The 20,685-nt window shown below is 35.0% G+C and overlaps 2 long non-coding RNA genes across 3 annotated transcripts in view; one reads left to right on the forward strand and one right to left on the reverse strand.

Moving 5' to 3' along the window:
* LOC141523749 (uncharacterized) overlaps window positions 1-16,133 on the reverse strand; it is a 124,854-nt gene extending 108,721 nt beyond the window's left edge. For both annotated transcript variants that reach the window (XR_012478578.1, XR_012478577.1), the window contains exons 1-2: window positions 15,935-16,133; window positions 10,491-10,561 (exon numbers count right to left, since the gene is read on the reverse strand). This is a non-coding gene — a long non-coding RNA (uncharacterized LOC141523749). The remainder of the gene's footprint in view (window positions 1-10,490; window positions 10,562-15,934) is intronic.
* Window positions 16,081-20,685, forward strand: part of LOC141523746 (uncharacterized) — a 66,996-nt gene continuing 62,391 nt past the window's right edge. The window contains exon 1 of the long non-coding RNA XR_012478576.1: window positions 16,081-16,361. This is a non-coding gene — a long non-coding RNA (uncharacterized LOC141523746). The remainder of the gene's footprint in view (window positions 16,362-20,685) is intronic.

Consider the following 20,685-nt stretch of genomic DNA (forward strand, 5'->3'; position numbering starts at 1 on the left):
ACCAGCCTTAGGGGCGGCTAGTTGGCATAGTGGATAAAGCACCAGCCTTGGAGTCAGGAGTACCTGGGTTCAAATCTGGTCTCAGACACTTAATAATTACCTAGCTGTGTGACCTTGGACAAATCACTTAACCCTGTTTCCTCAGTTTCCTCATCTATGAAATGAGCTGGAGAAGGGACAAACCTCTCTAGTATCTTTACCAGGAAAATCAGAAGGGGTTGTGAGGAGTCAGACATGACCATAAACAGCTGAACAATATTATGATAAATTTGAAGAAATTAAGATCCAAAAAAAATTATTCATTACTGTGACAGGCCAACATGTAGACATAATTTTTTCTTTTTTTCAAAAAAATCCTTGAATATAATTAAAAAGTGTTAAACCATTATATATTTCTTTTTTGTACCATAATCACTTATTTTTACTGATGTAATTATACCTAAAAATGACAATAAAAGAAAATCTTCACCATATTTCTTTTCTATTTTTCTTGTTTCATTTCATGATTATTAACCAAAAATAATTTTGTCATATAAACAAGGAATTTTTTTAAAAATATCTACTCTAAGTGTCAAATGTGCTAGGTTTGCCACTGGTTGTCACACAGGCATCTCAAATTCAACATCAACAACAAAGCTCATTATTTTTTCTCAACAATCTACCTTCTTCCAAATTTAATATAGCCTTATAAGACTCCAATTGAGCCCCTGTTCCAAAATCTTATCTCCAATATCAAATGTCAGTGATTAGTAACCATTTATTTAACCAATTAATATCAATTAATTTTCCCCAAGAAATATTTACTAAAAAGATAGCACATTAACAAAAGTAGAAACATTTCTCTCCAATACTAGAATAACACTTTACCCTCTATCCATCATCTTTTTTCCTGGGGAGAGTGTGTTCCAATATAAGGGAGTTGATGCAAAGAAAGCATTTGTCCTATGAAGTTTCCTTCTGAATGTCACGCAGCCAATAGATAAGGTTTCTTCTTGCTTGTAAGATTTGGAGTCTTGACTATAGGGCTCTTATACTGTTGGACTGAAACATGGGCATTCCTTGGGTCTCTGTAGGCCACCTGGGCACAAATTGTTACCAACTCTGGAATGTCTGGATGCCAACTCCCAGCAAGGTTGCAACTTGAGATTGGGTACTGTTAAGCTTTGTCTTTGTATCCCCAGTGCCTAACATTTATGAATCCTTAATAAATACTTGTTGGTTCATTGATTTTATTGCTTCCATTTTTTTGTAACAACCATATTTTCCAGAAGTCTTTTCCTGGTTCCCCCAATTACCATTGCCATTCCCTCTTAAGTTACCTGTCATCTGGTTTGTATTTATCTAGTATGTTCTGATTTATATATATTGCCTCCCCAATTAAGATGTAAGCTTCTTGAGGATAGGAACTGTTTTGCCTTTTTTCCTTAGAGATTAGCATAGTACCTGTGACAAAGTAAGGGTATAATAATGTTGATTGAAATTGTAATATTCAGTTAAGATATCTATTATTTTATCCATTTATAATTTTTCAATGCCAAAGGCATAATTAAATAGATTAGGAGTGGAGTTGATTTAATTATAAATCTCATTTTTATTCTTCTGATTTATATTGATTTGTTTATTCTCTAACAAGTTGGTGGCCTAACTGGATGTAGTTGATCCAGTAACAACTCCTAGAATACTAACTACTTCAGTTCCTATTAAAATATAATACATTTCACTTTTTGTGATATTATTTTATATGTATAAAGTCTAGTGTTTCCTAACTTTTCTCTCAAAGAAAGCATTCATGATATATAGTCCTAGGGCTATAATTTATAGCATAGTCCTAGTTTTCCAGCCTTCAGCTTCCCTTACTTCTTAACCCTGAATCATGTTCAACCTATTTTTTAATATTCTCACCATGCAAGCTTTTACACTGAATTTACTAGGTGTTTTCACTTATATATTGATTTAATTTGAAGGATCTAGTTAAGTTCTTTCTAGAGTTTTTATTACCCTCCTTCCAACTTCTGCAGTTATTTAAACTGCAATTATATTCATGGTATTTTACAAATGCTTATTATAAATACTATGAGATGGTCAAATAGCCTATAAAAATGTTTCTTGTTGCCTTTGGATGCTTAATTATGATGCATCTACTTTCATTTATATTGAGAACGTAAAGATTGATACTATTCAGTTCCTTCAGTAGTCCATTCCCTCCTTAGTCATTAAACAAAGATCTCACCATCACAATATCAACAACTCAGTTAATATTTATAGATGGTCTAAAAATTGTGTGATTCTTAGCACTCTCTGTCCCCATTTCCATCATTCTGCCACCAGCACTGAAGAAAGGTAGACCATAGGACTGTGGTTCTTTTTGTATGTGTCTTTGTTTCAAGGATTGCCATTGCCAAAGAATATGTCATCTTGTGGCCTACTTAATATTGATAAACTTTTCAATTCTCAGTCTAATCAACAAGTACTTATAAAGCCTTTCCTCTGGCCCAGGTATTGTGCTAACCCTGGTCGGTTGTACAAAGAAAGACAAAATTAAACCCTGCCCTTAAGGAGCTCCCAATCTAATGAGGGAGAAAACATGCAAACAACAATGCACAAATAAGACATGTACAGAATAACTTGGTGGTGATCTCAGAGGGAAGGGGGATCAGGAAAGACTTCTTGCAGCAGGTGGCAGTTTACCTGAAATATGAAGGCAGCCAGGGAAACCAAAAGGTAGAGATGAGAAAGGAATTACAAACATGAGCAACAGCTAGTGAAAATGCCTGGAACTGGAAGATACAGGATTTTTTTTGTTTCCCCAAGAAACAACACAAAGGTCAGTGTCACTGGATCTCAGAATAAAAGACCAAATTATACAGAAGTTTAAAAGTCAAACAGAACTTATGTTGGGGAAGAGAATGCTGCTTATCCTGGACTGTGGTGAAGTGGTCTTGGAGGCATAGTGTCTTTACATCTAAAAAGGTCATATACTTCACTGGGAAAGAGAAAACAAGAGTAATCAGAAGGGCATGCACAAGGGCCTGATCCTTCTTCATCTTTCTTTTTCCTTTTTTTCAACAGTTAATTAATCAACTCACATTTAATATGTATCTCCTTTTATGGAACACAAGCAAATCTTGATTGCTCGAAGCTGTACAGTCCACATTTTGGCCAGTTTACTGTTGTTCATTAACACCTCCACAAAGGGAGTGGTAAAGTAATGAAAAGCTTGTGAAACTCAAATCATTCAAAATTGTTACTGGTTAATAGCTCTTATAAAATTTTAATGGGAAAAGAGGAAGAAGCTGTCATAACAATACTGATAAAATGAAGTTTTCTATTCACAATGGATTTCACCTATCAAGGTTATTCCTGTACACCATTATCACAGATAATTTCAAGTAGGTAAACTATATGCACTTATCCACTTAAGGCCTTTTACTTAAAATAATAGTTAAGCTTGCTCATCAATACAGAATCTGATGCCTTAACATGCTGTGGTGCTGAACTGGGCTTCTCAAAAATCTTTGGCAGAAGAACTTTTATAGTTTCTACCATGCTGGAAAGGCTTCAAATATTATATGTCTGCTTTTAGAAGATCAGTCTAGTTAAGGTTCAAATATAAATTCTTCACAGTCTGGGTTCTTCCTATCTTTCTAGTCTTCTTACTCTTTAGTAAATGGTCCTGCAGAACATCCCACTCAGCAACTGGAAAATCAGGACAAGAAAAAGTCCCAGATTTGTCCAATCATTATCAATTGACAGCTCTGTTCCTTACTATCCAGGTCCAGGTCACAGATCCAGGGCACAGTGAGAACAGGACCTGTGTCTAAGGGTGACAAGCTAGGATGAGAAGCAGTCACAGGTTCTAGGCTGTGTACTGAGCTAAGAGCAAGTTCAGAAGCAAATGATACCTTGCAATAACAGATGCAAAGCATCTATATAACTCTGATCCTTGGAACTGGGCAGGAGCTCAAATCTACCTGCAGCAAAATAGGTGGGGCAGAAATCCCAGATTACAGAGGAGCCTGTGGTTCTATCTGAACTAGTAAAGCTCGCCAGTTAAGATAGTGACTGAATGCAGGAGCAGTCTCCTGAAACTCCAACAAGGGGGAAACCCACAGGTGTGTGGCTCAAACCTAAACCCAGGTATAGAAGTTGCAGAGCCTAGATAAGAAGGGCAGTAATCACATTTTATCCTGGATCATTTTGAGGGCACTAAAAGCTTGCCAAACCACAACCTTAGCTGTCTCTGAGATGATGGAATAATAACTCAACTTCATAACCCCAAGAAAGTTGCCATAGGACCCAAAAGGACACAATCTCAGTCCAAACATTCTCTTCAGAATTGTAGAGAGATTAGTCCTAATATGAATTCTGAAATCAGGAAATAGGCTAGAAGAATGAGCAGTTTAAAAAAATCAACATTTAAAGCCCAAATTCAAAGAAAGGAAAATGAAAGTGAGAGAATAACCTCAAAATATCTATAATCAAAGCCTCAAAGTAAAACATATTTGGGGCACAAATCCAATTAAAATTCCTAGAAGTGATGAAGAAAAAATTTAATTTAAAGAGTTAAAAATGTCTTTATAAATGAACTGAAAGTGCTAGAGAAAAAAAAATTTGGAAAAGAAATAAGAACTGTGAAAGAAAGAATTAGAAAGAGAATTAATAGCTTGGCACAAGGACTATAAAATCTTGTCCAAGAGAAAAAACTCCCTAAAAATTAAAATGAACAAAATAAAATAAAATGACTCCATAAGACGAGAGACATTGAAACAAGTCAAAGACTGAAAAAACGAAAGAAAATAAAAGTTGTCTCTTAGACAATATAACTGACCTGGAAAACAGATCTAAGAGGGGTTATTGTTGGTAGTGGTGGTAGTCCTTTGTTCTTGACTTTTGTCTAAGCAAAATATTTTAAGAATCGTTTATCTGAAAGTCATAAAAACAAAAGATTCTAGTGTCATATTTCATTAATCAAAAAAGGAGACTGACTAGGTATCTTAGAATCAAAAGGAATAGAAAGAATTTACCAGTTAGCTGCTGAATTGAAAACTTACTAGGAATATTATAGCCAAAACCCAGAATTTCCAGGTTAAAGAAAAGATACTGCCAAAAAGAAAAAATTCAAGTACAAAGGAACTGAAGTCAGGATCACACAAGATTTAGCAACCAACGTTATAAAGAAACAGAGAACTTAGAATAACTTAGTACAAGAGATCAAAGACATAGGCTTTACAAACAAGAATAACTGACCAACAAACTGAATACAAATCTTCCAGGAAGAAAAAAAGATTTTTTGTGAAACAGAGAATTTCCAAGAATTCCTTTTAGAAAAAAGAAATGATAAAGCACCGGCCCTGGAGTCAGGAGTACCTGGGTTCAAATCCAGTCTCAGACACTTAAAAATTACCTAGCTGTGTGGCCTTGGGCAAGCCACTTAACCCTATTTGCCTAACAGAAACCTAAAAAAAAAAATGAAAAAAAAACTGCATAGAAATTTTGAAATAAAAACAAAGGAGTCAAGAGAAACATATAAAGGTAAACATGACTAAGCAATCATAAGGGACTAAACAAGTACAAACAGTTTACATTCTAATATGGGAAGATGACATGTGTCATCTTCAGAAGTCAGACAGGAAATCTAATAAGACAAAAAGTCTGGGAATGATTTTGTAACATTCTGATAATATTAAAAGAATAGAAAGTAAGAGAAAAAAATGTACCAATGGAGAAAAGGGAGAAGCAGTATGGAGTCGATTATCTCACAAATTTGGGTAGGGAGTGTGGGGTATGCACAAGCAGAAAACCATACAAATAAAGAGGAAGGAATGAGGGAATTGTGTGACATTTGAACCTCATTCTCAACTGAATTATTCAGTTGGATCACACACACACACACACACACACACATATACACTCAGAGTTTATTTCATTCAACAGGATAACAGGAAAGAGCTATATAATTAAAGAAGCAGTGAGAGGGAGAGTAGATTAAGGAAAGAATTACTCCTAAGCAAAACATATTCTAAGGAGGGAGGATCTCAAGGAAGGGTCTAAAAGAAAAGAAAGAAAAAATAAGAATCTGTGATTGGTTCTCAGTGGGGCAAAAGAAGAGAAGGCAGGAAAGTGGAAATAGATTTCACCAGAGTACTGATGCTGAGCAAACTTTTCTCTTACCATCTCTTCTTTATAAAGGACAGTAAATAAAAAGAAGGGAAAGTATAAAAGAATATGATGGAAGAAATTACATAATTAATCATCATAATTGTGAATGCACAAAAAAACCCCAATAAGAACCAAGAGAGAAGCAAATAAATAGCAAAAAAAAAAAAATCATTGCAGCAAGTTTCTCTGATAAAGGTCTTGTTTCTAAAATATTAAAGGAAATGATTCAAATTTGTCAAAATAAAAGTCATTTCCCAATATGACAAAAGGTTAAAGGATATGAATAGGTAGTTTTCAGAGAAAGAAATCTAATAGCTATGTATGGAATGAAAATGCTCTAAATCATTAAAAATTAGAAAACTGCACAATAAAACAACTCTGAAGTTCTATCTCATATACACCAAATTGCCAAAGTAGACGAACAGAAATAGATCTAAGTTGGCATATTGACTTAGAAAGTTGCAAATTAGCATATCTTTTATTTATTATATGCTCTCTTAGAATTTGATACCTATGTTGATCTTAGAGAGATATGTGTATATCCTTACATCTTTCATAATTTGATAAGATTTTTAACTGGAAGTGAGCTTAGAGAACATTTGTTTCATCTCATTTTACAAAGGAACTATTTTCTTAAAATTTTTCCCAAGTACATTTTAATCTGGTTCTGGTGTATTTGGGAGTTTTACAGTTGTGAGTTCGACAGTTCTGTACTAAGAGATTGTGGATAAAGCTGTGAAATGATCCAGCTATTCTGGAAAGCAATTTTGATCTATGCCCAAAAAGTTATTAAACTCTGCATAATCTAGGAATACTAGGTCTATTCCCCAAAAGAGATCAAAGAAAGAAGAAAATGTATAAAAATATTTATATTCAATAGCAAAGATTTTAAAACTGAGGATGTACCTATCAATTGGGAAATAGCTAGACAAAATATGGTATATAGAGATGATGGAATACTGTTGCACTATTAAGAAAAGGTAAAGAGTATGGTGTCAGTGAGCTTGCATGAAGTGGTACATAGTAGACAGCCAGGCAGCACAGTGGATAAAATGCTGGACCTGAAATCAGGAAGACCTGAGTTCAAAGTCAGCACCAACATATAGTAACTGTGTGACCTTGCACAGGTCACTTAATCTCTGTTTCTTTCAGTTTGCTCTTCTATAAAATGAGGATAATAGTAGCACCTTCTTCCTATGGTTTTCGAGAATAAAACAAAATAATATAATTTATGCAGTACTAACAACATTGAAAAGCAAAATAATTTTGAGGTTTCAGGATGAAACACACTATTCACCTCCTTCAAAAAAGGTGATGGATTGGAGTTCAAGACCTATTTTTTTTTAACATGGCCATTGTGAGAATTTGTTTTACTTTTCTACATTTGTTTGTAACATTTTTTTCTTCCTCGATAGGAGTGAGGATAAAAGAAAGAGAAAGCAGATTTTTATTGATTAAAAAAATAAAATTTATTTTTTTAGGAGTGCCAATTGCTTACAAGGAAAGAAGGAGTAACATGTTTCAAAATATTCATAGCAGCTCTTTTTATAGTGACAAAGAATTGGAAATGGAGGGTATGCCCATCAATTGGGGAATGACTAAATAAGTTATGGTACATGAATACTATAGAATATTATTGTTCTATAAGAAACCATAAATGGTCGAACTCTAGAGAAGCATGGAATGACTTTTGGGATCTGATGCTAAACCAAGAGAACAATGTACACATTAACAACAACATTGTGAGATGATCAGCCTTGATGAAAACAGCTCCTCACAGCAATTCAGAGAGCTAGGACAACTATATTAGACTGGCTATGGACAATGTTATCCCCATCCAGAGGAAGAAAAACAAAACAAAACACACACACACACACACACACACACACACAGACACACACACACACACACACACACACACACACACACACACACACACACACACACAAAGACCCTTCAGAATCTGATGAACACTTCATAAAAATTATCTCTTATGTTTCTTTCTCTTAATCCTAATTCCTCATACTGAAAATAACTAATCTATAAGCATGTTTATCAAAAATATGTATGTACAGGGGCAGTTAGGTGGCACAGTGGATAGAGCACTGGCCCTGGAGTCAGGAGTACCTGAGTTCAAATCCGACCTCAGACACTTAATAATTACCTAGCTATGTGGCCTTGGGCAAGCCACTTAACCTCACTGCCTTGTGAAAACCTAATATAAATATATATATATATATATATATATGCATATATATATATATATATATATATATGTATATGTATATACCCAATGTTAACCTTACTGTTCCTTGTTGAGGGAAGGGGGATGGGAAGGGAGAGTGGAAGGAAATTTTGCAACTTAAAAATATACATTACATGAATCTTGAGGATGAATGTTGAAAAAACATTCATGACATGTATTTGGAAAAATAAAATGTCAATTAAAAACAGGCAAGAGGGAGTAGGGAGTGGTAAGAGTACTGGCTCAGGTTTCAGAAGACATGGGTTTCAACGCTGTCTCTGCCAATCTGTGTGACCTTCAGCAAATCACTTCATCTCTCCATTTCTTCAAACACACAAAGAGGAAATTGGGGGTAGGTGACCTTTGAGGTCTCCTCTAGCTGTGGGTTCAAGTCTAATGACTATGTGAATTGAACCAGTCTTCTCTCTTTCCAGGATTCAGTTTCCTTCTCTCTGTAAAATGAGATGTACAAATGTTCTCTAAGCTTCCTTTCAATTCAAAATCCTATCAAACCATGAGAGATACAAAGACATCCATGCATCTCTCTAAAATCTCTTTAGGTCAAGGCAAATCAACATAGGGATCCGATTCAAAGACAGGAAGCAGAGGGCATATAAGAATTTCAATGAAAACATGACTCTGAATACCACAGTCGATTTCTTGAGGTCGGTGATGTTCACATCAGATTGATGCACCACTGCGACAGAATCATTAGCTCGTTTTTCCTGCCATTGAGCAAATTTACTTCAGATACATTCTCTAATATCCTTCCCTAATCACATCACCAAGTGACTCAGAGAAGCAGCAGAGGTAGCTGAAACCAGTAATTCTTGGTGTCTGCATTCAGTAAGAAGTCAAAAAATGTTTCTAATGTATGGTCATTGAAAGTATTAGGCTGATTCATAAGAATAATTAGACACATCTGAGTGCTCTGATGAGAGAGCAAGGCAGAAGAAGATTAAGAAAGAAAGATGGAGGGGTGGCTAGGTGGCATAGTGGATAAAGCACTGGCCTTGGAGTCAGGAGTACCTGAGTTCAAATTCAGCTTCAGACACTTAATAATTACCTAGCTGTGTGGCCTTGGGCAAGCCACTTAACCCCATTTGCCTTGCAAAAACCTAACAAAAAAAAAAAAAAAAGATGGGACGGTTGTAATAACTATGAGGCTTATTTTTGAAAAGAAAAATAAATAAGAGTTTGAACATAAGAGGTGTAATGGATTAGGTGGTGACCTTGAAACCAGGAATACCTATGTTCTAGACCCACTACTGACACATACTGGTTGTATGACCTTATATTACCTTAGACCAGAGCAGTATTGACCAGGATGCATTGAAGCTAATACTCAGGTGCTGCCCATACCAGATTAAAATGTAATTGGGAAATATTTTAAATGAGTAAAAATACAATCGAACATAGATTATATTAAATTTTAAAACTAAGTCAATATACATCCTGCAGGGATCTTTGTGGCTGATTTAGTGGGTTCTGCTTCTTTTTGGGTAGTTTTCTTTCCAGAAGTTCCCCATTCTAATGAAATCATGGGTTCAGTTCCTAACCCTCTATATGTACATAGAGGGACAAAAAGTTTAAAAAAAAATTTTCTGATCAATAATGTACATGTGAAAATGTAATAGAAAAGCAACTTAATTTTATGAATTTATCTTAGTGAGAAAATGTCAGACTAAAATATTAGAAAATTCTTTGGACATCATTTGGCTGGAAGGAAGAAAGGAAGGAGAGAAAGAAAAGGAAAAAAGGGGAGGAAAGAGGAAAGAGAGGGAAGAAGAAAGGGAAGAGAGGGAGGTAGTTAAGTTGATGAATCTGAACTAAAAAGGGTTAGGTGACTTGCCTAGGTTCACACAGCTAGTAAGTAGATACTTTCTAGTGACTATAGTGGAACTCAAATCTTCCTAACTCCAGGCTCAGCTCTCAATCTCCTGGACCACCGTTCCTTACAAAAAATTAGTCTAGATAAAACTTAAGAAAAATTAAATTAAACTTAGGAAACAACTTTGAAAGGGTATGAGAATAAATAGAGGACCAAATATGTATTTTATGCTTGATTTTTACTTGTTCTACTTACCTCTGACACCAGCCTCTTCCAATGTAATTTTAGAGTCCATTATCTCCTGTGCACTTTAATTTTCCCATCATCTTAAAAGAAAGAAAAACTATTATTACCAATACTCTTAGTTCATAATATGAATTGGATAAAACTCTTTTTAAAAATTATTAATTTAAATCTAGGTTTACTTATTTTTATGATACACTTTCACTTCCTATTATATACATCATAATATACAGTCTTGGTTGGCTTGGTTTGTTCGAGGCTTGTTTTCCCCATTTTCCTAAGATTTAAAAAAAAACTAACAATTTCTTAGCATTAAATGCATAAACAAAATGTAAACTTTTTGTTTTTTTTTTAAGGTTTTTTGCAAGGCAAATGGAGTTAAGTGGCTTGCCCAAGGCCACACAGCTAGGTAATTATTAAGTGTCTGAGAACAGATTTGAACTCAGGTACTCCTGACTCCAGGGCAGGTGCTTTATTGAATACACCACCTAGCCTCCCCCAAAATGCAAACTTTTTTGAAAGCAGGAACTATCTCCTTTTTAATCTTTGTTTCTCATTGCTTCAGTATCTAAAAATATACTACCTTGAATTTAGCAAGTGCTTAAAATCTATTTGCTTAATTCTATTGCTTTCTTTTTGTTGTTGTTGTTTGTTTTTTAGGTTTTTGCAAGGCAATGGGGTTAAGTGGCTTGCCCAAGACCACACAGCTAGGTAATTATTAAGTGTCTGAAGCGGAATTTGAACTCAGGTACTCCTGACTCCAGGGCAGGTACTCTATCCACTGCACCACCTAGCCGCCCCAATTCTATTGCTTTCTAAAGAATAATCCTTGATTAATAAACATTTTGATAAATTTTGGTAACTGATAATAGATGCAAATATCAGTGCCAATAACTAATACTGGAAAGGATGTTTCTGTTATTTAGATGTTCTTTTCAATCTTAGGTTTGGTTTCCTTAGCTTTGAATAGTTTCAGAATGTGTAATATTGCCCAAGTAGATCTTTTATATTGGGCAATACATAGGAGGTTCACTAAATGTTTATTGAAAGAATGAATGCATTTTGAACCTGAATTTGACCTCTCTTGGACTAGAAATACAATTCCAGAATGACAAACCCATTAATTAAACAAATTTACAAAATGCTATGCTAGAGAAGAATGACTGCCATGTTATGTAGTAGATGTGACCAAAGGATAAGAATAAATAGTTTTCAAAAGAAGAAATGCAAACTATCCAAAATGATAGTGTAATGGGGAGCAAAACTGATTAGTGGATCCCTAATCCATTGAGTCCACTTCAATCCACTTGATGAAATTGCAGAATCTAAGGGGCAGGAAACAATAAGAAAAAAAGGATCAGCTGCTTTTAAACTTTAAGCACTTGTATTCACAGGATATAAGAATATGCCCCTTTTAAGACCTTTAGAGGTATATTTGCATATGAAAGGGTCAGGAAAAAGTGAAGAAGAATGGAAAAGGCAATAGACCTACTCAGGTGCCCTTTTCTCCATTCCACTTACTAAAGACTTGGCCAACCATTTTTGGAAGGCTCAAAGTACCTTGAGTCTAGTATGAGGATCAGTTGAAGGAATTGGGAGTATTTAGCCCAGAAAAAAAGAGGTCTGGAGGGGAACATGAGAGTCATTATCAAGTATTTGAAGGGAATGTATTCTAGAGGACAAGATTAAATTTGTCAGAGAGAGCTCCAGAGGACAAAACCAGGGAAAAATGGGTCAAAATTGTAGAATCAATTTAGATGATGTCAGAAAAAACTTCCTTATAATTAGAGGTGTACAAAAGTAAGAATGGGTTATTTTGAAAAGTAGTGGATTTCTCTCTGATTGGAGATTTTCAAGCAGAGTCTGGATCATCACTTATCAAGTAGGTTTTAGTGAGAATCCTTTTCATTATGAAATAAATACCTGGACACCAAAGTCCCTCAAACTCTCAAATGCTGTGATTCTGGCTCTCCCAGTGAGCTAGTCTTTTCTTTGGATTGCTCTTACTAATGAAGAGCCTTGGTTTCAATCAGAAATCTCACCCTTATTTTTGGTGAGCACTCCATTTATATTTCAATATACTCCAATCTAGTGAAGGGTATATGATAAGATTTTATTGTTGAGTCATTTTTCAATTAAGACCCACTAGGCAGATACTGGAATAGTTTGCCATTTTCTTCTCCAGCACATTTCACAGATGAGGAAACTGAGGTAAACAGGGTCAAGTGACTTGCCCAGGGTCACATAGCACCTAGTAAGTGTCTGAGGCCATTCATGAACATGAATCTTCCTGATTTTAAACCCTGCACTCTATCCTCTGTGTCAACCAGATTATAAATTAGGTAATGATTATTTGTCTAAATGACTAACCAAACACCTTTGGGGTTTTAGATTACCCATTTTTAAACCTTAAGTCTCATCTATTTTTCCAAGTATATGAATAAGTAAAGAATGGACATGAAAATAAGACAAACCCAGGAAACAAGGACATTGTCACATCCAACTAACTGTATTCCTGGACTTTCAATGCACAGATACAATCAGTCCAAAGCCTCTAAAGGACTTTAAACTTCACTTCAGAAAGAGAACAACGTTAAGTTGTTCATCCTTTGTGAGTATATTTGTTATGATCCTTTATGGGGTTTTTTCTTTTTAAAAAATCCCAATATTTATTGTTGCCATTTTTCATTACCTAAATTTTCTAAAGTATCCCTCCTGGATAGAATTATCTCTTGTAACCAAGAATTTAAAAAAGGGGGGGGGGGTCAACATAATTAACCAGTGTACTCAGAAAGTCTGACCGTATTTTCAGTATCTCACACCCTTGGCCCCTTCTATAAAGAAATAGGGAGTGGGAAGTATTTCTTCTTTGGGGCCAAGCTTGTCATTATAATTTCACTACATTCCATTTAAAATTATTATATTCTTGTTATTCTTTTTATTTACATTATTATAATCCCTGTGTATATATTACTTTCCTGCTCTGATTACTTCATTTTCATATTTCATATGTCTTCTGGTGCTTCTCTGCTTTCATGATGTTTATCAGTTCTTTTAGCATGGATATTAAACTCTCAACATCTATAAAACTCCAAACCAGATTAAAATGGCAAATGTTTAACAAAATAAATATCTAATACAACACAGATAATATTAATTTGAGGTTTTCTAAGGGACCCATTTCTATCTGAATTTAATACTTCTGTCTTAGATGACAGCAATATTCCAATTTATTAATTCTACAACTTATTTAACCATTCCCTCATTGATGGGCATTTACTTTATTTCCAATTCTTTACAACTGCAAAAAGTATTACTAGAATTATTTCTTTTTGGCATTGACCTCTCTGAAGCATTTGACCAGCAGGGAGGTCTCTGGTTCAAAGGGCATAAACATTTTAGGCACTTTCTTCACTTAATTGCATCATAATTTCTTGAATAATTAATCCAATTCATAGCTCCACAAGTGATGTATTATTATTATTATTATTATTATTATTATTATTATTATTAGTGTGCCTTTCTTTCCACAACCCTTCTAACATTGACTATTTTATCATCTTTATCAATTTGCTGCTTTTGAAATGAAACTCCAATAGTTTCTTTTTGTATTTCTCTAACTCTTGGTGACTCAGATCATTCTTTAATGTATTTGTTAATAGTTACAATTCTTTTAAGAACTGTTTGTTCATGTCCTTTACCCATTTATCTATTGAAGGAATGGGTTATGCCCTCATATTCCTAATGGCTTCTTATGTATCTTGAATATCAGATTATTGTGATTCTTTGAAAGACATATAATATCACTTGTATGGGTACCCCTTCAACAGTTTTTTTTTTCAAAATCCTCCAATATTTAATGATATCGTTGATTTTTTTATGTTTCCTAAATTTCCCAAAGTATCCCTTCTACCTCATATACATCAACTTCTCAATCTCACCCTGTTCAATTTCTTGAGCTGAAAAATTCATCATGTGGTAGTCCAAGTTCTAGAGATGAGTTCATCACTTAGCTGGGCTAGTCTTAGGCCAACAGACACACAATCTATTACCAAGTCCCTACTCATCATCTTTTCACCCTAATAAGACTTTAAGAAACTTGTCCACCATTTGCTATAGCTGCCTAAGAATCCTTTTACCCTGCTCTGTGACATCAAGGTAGGATTTTAGTGGAGGTAATAGCCTTTTCTGATCATCAAAGTACTAGTAGATTGTGACTCTAAGGATAGTTTTAGTCTTTAATTAATAATTTGCATCTGTTTAGCCACCCATATCACAATGAGCTTGTTGGATTGATCATTGTATTTGTTTCAATCCTTAGTGCTAAAGGGTAAATGTTGTTATTTGGTTTGGTTTTTTAATACTTTTTAAATGTGCTAACAGACCCTAATGAGCCCTGTTAAATAAATAGACCATTACACGGAAGACAGAAGTGTCTTTGAAAGCATAATCTCTTTTTTTACCAATTGATGACAATCATTAGCAATTCTCATCTTCAAGATTTTATTTTGAAAATATTCTAAGGTTGCCTCTTTGGTACTTAAGCCATCCTCATAATTGCCTTATTCTTGATTTCCCAGAAAAATTCACATGGTTGCAAAGGTCTTGATATTTATCAAGTTCCTTCCCCTTCCTCTGGGAAAGACTTCTAAAACCATTCCAGGAAAATTGCTGTTCATTGCAGGCTTCTTCCAGAGGACTCATGACACACTGTATTCTAAAGAAGAAATATTTAGAAGACAGTTGTTTCCTCTTAGAAATGGAGTGCCATCATTACATGGCAAGTGCCTATATGGTTAGCACAAACTTCTTAACTTTTACATTTATTTCTGAGTAGCTCTAAGGAAAAGTATGCTTTTTACTGATTTGAAAGAGGCTCTTGAGTATTATGGATCAGTGCCGTCTTAAAGAACTCAACACTGAATTTGAGTTTCACCTGCACTATTTGTCTGGGAAACAGTTACCACTCAGTTACTTTTAAACATATGGCTATAAAACACTATCAATACAGCATTTTTCTTTGTTTTACCATTTTATTACTATATGTTAAATTCTTCTTTTCATTTGTATTCAACACTGCCATTAAACAACTAATTTGTACAAATTGAAAATGTTTCTTCAAAGATTGTGAACCCAGGACCAGATGTCCAGGAAAGTCTTGGGGGGGGTGGGCGGGAGAGAAAGAAAGAAGAGAAAGAAACCAAAAAATATACTTCTGGGCAATAGTAGTAAAGGGCTTGGAATACTGATCTTAGACAAGTAAGAGAGGAGAAATGCTATGTCCTGCCTTGTGAGTCTTTCATGGAAATTATCCAGAGGATTTAATGTGAGGGCTGTTACCTTTACACATTCCCTTTTTATATACCTTGGAGGGATATGGAGTAGTGTGAGGGCTTGCCAAGCCCTTTTCAGGGTTGCTCATCTGTCTTAATGTCCACCTGTCACCCAACTCTCACCTGTGACTCCAAGAAAACTTAGTGTACACAGCAGCCAAATCCTGGTAAAATCTGCTCAGAAGATAGGCTAAACCATATTGAGGGTAACCAATTGGCCTCAAACCCATTGGTGAGTTGGAGAGATGTCTGCCCTAAATATGTGAAGACTTCCCTCAACGGAATGAGCACATGAAGACAGTTTGTTCCAATGGCCATGAAGGCAACTGAAGCAGTTGCTGTAGAACACTTAGAGAAGACCCCAAGGTCATCCACTGCATCCTGGGCCATTGCTAGGCATCATAGCTTTTGTCTTGCCACTGGACTTTGATGCTGGAAGAGTGAGACTGATGGCTTTGTGCAACTCTGCCACATTTAAATCCAATTTATATTCAAGACACCAGCCTGTGATATCATTGGTCTTCTATGAAGAGGAAGGAAAAACAATCTGGTTTGTAAAAAAGATACTTACAGTTCAGATGGGTGGTAACCTTGGTTACTTGCAAGAGATAAGTTATGAAGTGGACAAGCGGTACAGTGGATAAAGCACTGGCCCTGGAGTTCAGAAGGACCTGAGTGCAAGTGTTACCTCAGACATTTTATGCTTATTTAGCTGTGTGACCTTAGGCAAATCATTTAACCCCACTTAACCTTGCAAAAGAAAACAAGAGAGAGAGAGAGAGAGAGAGAGAGAGAGAGAGAGAGAGAGAGAGAGAGAGAGTTAAATACCTTTATTAAAGGAGAACTAAAATGAGCTAGGTGGCAAAATAGCTAGAGCCCTGGACCCTAAGTTAGGAAGACCTGAATTCAAATCCAGCCTCAAATGATTCCTGGCTATGTGATCTTAGGCAAGTCACTTAACCTTTCTCAGCCTCAGTTTCTTCCTTTGTAAAATGGGGATAATAGCACTTACCTCCCAGGGTTGTTATTAGGATAAAATGAACTAAAATTTGTAAAGTGCTTTGCAAACCATGAAGCTCTAAGTAAATGCTAGCTGTTACTGTTATTACCATTTCTAGTAATAATTTTAAGTGAGGGAAACCTGGATCATGGAGAGTGTTAAATCTTGAGAAGCTTCCTGGACTAAACTGAAGAGTGTGTGAGCTCAGAACTTTAGTAATGAGCATAGGTTGTCTAAGAAATCAATCAATACATCAGGAAACCTCTGTTAAAACACCTACTATCTGTCAGTTATTGAATTAACCACAGAGGATTCAAAAAGAAGCAAAAGATTCCAAGGGACTTGAAGGCAGGGACTATCTAATGGTGGGGGGGGGAAGAAATAAGAAATTAATGAATCAACAAAGAATGGAGGCAACTGTGAGAAGTTGGGAACACAACTTAAGTACAAGCAGCAAAGTTCACATGATTAGTTAAGAATATGTTGACTATAATAGCCAGCTCTGGGTGAGCGTGTAGAGGTTCAACCTGAGCTAACAAGCTATTCCTAGTATTCTTTTCTTCCTTTTTTTGAATAAAAAATCATTTAAAATGAATATTTCTTCCCACATCTCCCAAACCATTGAGTTAATAATTTTTAAAAAGTCATGAAAAATAAAGTCCTTTATATATGGTTTGTTCCTGGAATTCTTTAAAGGATTTATTCCTTCAAAAACTAGGGGCTCAGAAAACCAGCTCAGAAAACCTCAGAAAATCAGGCTAGGAGTGAATCAAGATAATAATGAGAATAAAAGTAGATTTATATGCTTCATCAAGTTAGATAACTGAGCTTTACCTAGTCTGAGGTAAGAAGAACAAGGAGAAATTGATAAATGGTCAGAGGATATGAAAAGGCAATTTTCAGATGAAGAAATTAAAACTATCCACTCATATAAAAAAATGCCCTAATTATTATTGATTACAGAAATGCAAATTAAAACAACTCTGAGGTACCATCTCACACCTATCAGATTGACCAACATGACTAAAAAGGAAAATGATCAATGTTAGAGGGGATGTGTGAAAACTGGGACACTGATGCATTTATTGGTGGAGTTGTGAACTGATCCAGCATTTCAGAAAAGGAATTTGGAATTATGCCCAAGGACATTGCGTGTACTCTTTGATCCAGCAATACCACTACAAGGTCTATATCCCAAAGAGAAAACAAAAAAGGGTAAAAAATCCACATGGACAAAAATATTCATAGTAACTCTTTTTTGTAGTGGCAAAGAATTGAAAATTGAGGGGATGCCTATCAACTGGGGAATGGCTGAACAAATTGTGTTATATAAATGTGATGGAACACTATTGTTTTATAAGAACTTGAAGGACTGGACTTCAGAATAGCCTGGAAAAACTTGCATGAACTGATGCAGATTGAAGTGAGCAAAACCACAAGAACATTATACACACTAACAACAACATTTGGTGATGATCAAATAGGATGAACTTGCATATTTCAGCTATAAAATAATCAAAGACAAGTCTAAAAGATTTGTGATAGAAAATATCATCCATATCCAGAGAAAAAATTGTGAAGTGAAATGCAGACTAAAGCTTACTTATCTTTAATTTTTAAAAGTTGTTTTATGTATTATATCTTTTTTCTCCTTAATGTTTTTTCCAGTTTGAATTTGATTCTTCTCTCACAATATGATTAATATAGATCTATGTTTAGCATGCTTATATATATTAGCTTCTATTAGATCGCTTTCTGTCAGGAAGGAAAGAAGGGACAAAAATGTTAATCTCAAAACCTTGACAAAATTGATTGTTGAAAGCTACCATGGCATGTAGTTGGAAAAACAAAAAAAAATATTAAAAAAAGAAAAGGAGAAGGAGAAAGAGAAGGGATTGGCCTAATATATGGGATGGAAGTTGTAGTGTTAAGTAGGAGCTTATTTATTGGTTGATTGCTTGATTTCTATCTTCCATTCATACTGCAATATCAACCCAAATAAAAAAAATTAGACAAGTCTTATTCTCAAAGACCTTACATTCTAATTCACTAACCAGTGAACACTGAGTCAGCGTGGATATTACTACTACCAAGGAACATTCAAATTATCAAACTATTGTGCTCATTTCACAAACCAGCAATTATATTTAAGATTCTTCAAGTTAGGCTTCGGTAATATATGAACCAAAAATTACCAAAAGTGCAAGCTGGTTTTCAAAGAGGAAGAGGAATTAAAGACTAATTTGTGAACATTTATTGGATCATAGAGAAAAATTCCAGAAAAACATCTACTTCTGCTCCATTGACTACACTAAAACCTTGTGTGGATCACAACAAAATCCTTAGGTCCTCAAAGAAATTAGAGTTCTGTTTGTGTCCTGAAAGCAACCAATTGGTTTAACACTGGAAAAGGATTTAGACCAGACTGTGTATTAGACAAAGTATATCATTTGAAATGCCAGGCTGGATGAATCAAAAAACTAGAATTAAAGTTGCCAGGAAAAATATCAATAATCTCAGATATGCAGATGATACTACTCTGGTGGAAGAAAGTAAGGAGGAATTAAGTTTCTTAGTGAGAGTGAAAGAGATTGTAAAAGATGGCTTGAAGATTACCATCAAAAAAATTAATATCTTGGCAACTGGTCCTATCATTTCCTGACAAATAGAAGGGAAGAAATGAAAGCAGTGTCAGATTTTATATTCTTGGGCTCAAAGATCACTGCAGATGACAATTGCAGCCATGAAATCAAATGATTAGAAGGAAAGTTATGGCAAATTTGGACAGCATACTAAAAAGCAGAGACATCACCTTACCAACAAAGGTTTGCATAGTCAAAGCTATGGTTTTTCCAGTAGCAATGTATGGCTTTGAGAGTTGGATTGTAGAAAAAGTTGAGTGCCACTAAATCAATACTTTTGAATTGTGGTGCTGGAGAAAACTTTTGAGAGCCCCCTTATACAACAAGGAGACCTAATCAGTCAATTCTTAAAGAAATTAATTCAGGTTATTCACCGGAAGGTCATATATTAAGGTGAAGATTAAATGCTTGGCCACATGATGGGAAGACAATACTCATGGAGAAAGAGTCTGATGTTGGAAAAGATTGAAGACAAAAGGAAAATGAGCTAGCAGAGAATGAGATAGATAGATAGATAGATAGATAGATAGATAGATAGATAGATAGATAGATAGATAGATATAGATAGATAGATATGGACAGATAGATAGATAGATGATAGATAGATAGATGATAGAATAGAAGGATTTGGCAGGCTGTGGTCCATGGGGACATGAAAAGTCGGATATAACTGAACAACTAAACAATACTACTAATCTAACATCAGATCAAGCTCTTTATCATTAGTGATGTTGGATTCCCTGGAACATTATACTATATTTTTTAGCTGACTTTGTAAATTGGAGCAGGAAAATTGCTGGGAAATATATCTGGAATAATGTGATAAACATCCTTTAATCCTGACCATTGACTTATGTGACAACTGCAGCTCACCTCATGATTCAAATTACTATTAATTCAAAAATTTCTGCTTGATTGAAGTAAGAACAATATAAATAGTCAAAAATATAAACTGACTGTTCTCCCTCTCTCTTTTTTTTTTGGCAAGGCAATGGGGTTAAGTGCTTGCCCAAGGTCACACAGCTAGGTAATTATTAAGTGTCTAAGGCTGGATTTGAATTCAGGTCCTCCTAACTCAATGTTCTATCCACTGCACTACCAGCTGCCCCAGAACTGACTGTTCTCAAAAGAAAAAGAGCAAACTGTCAATAAAATACTTCTTGAAATGACTATTAATAAGAGAAATGAGAATTAAAACACTGAAGTTTCAACTCATATCAGATTGGTAAAGA

This window comes from Macrotis lagotis, chromosome 1, assembly GCF_037893015.1.
Source record: "Macrotis lagotis isolate mMagLag1 chromosome 1, bilby.v1.9.chrom.fasta, whole genome shotgun sequence".
In the NCBI taxonomy this organism is placed as follows: domain Eukaryota; kingdom Metazoa; phylum Chordata; class Mammalia; order Peramelemorphia; family Peramelidae; genus Macrotis; species Macrotis lagotis.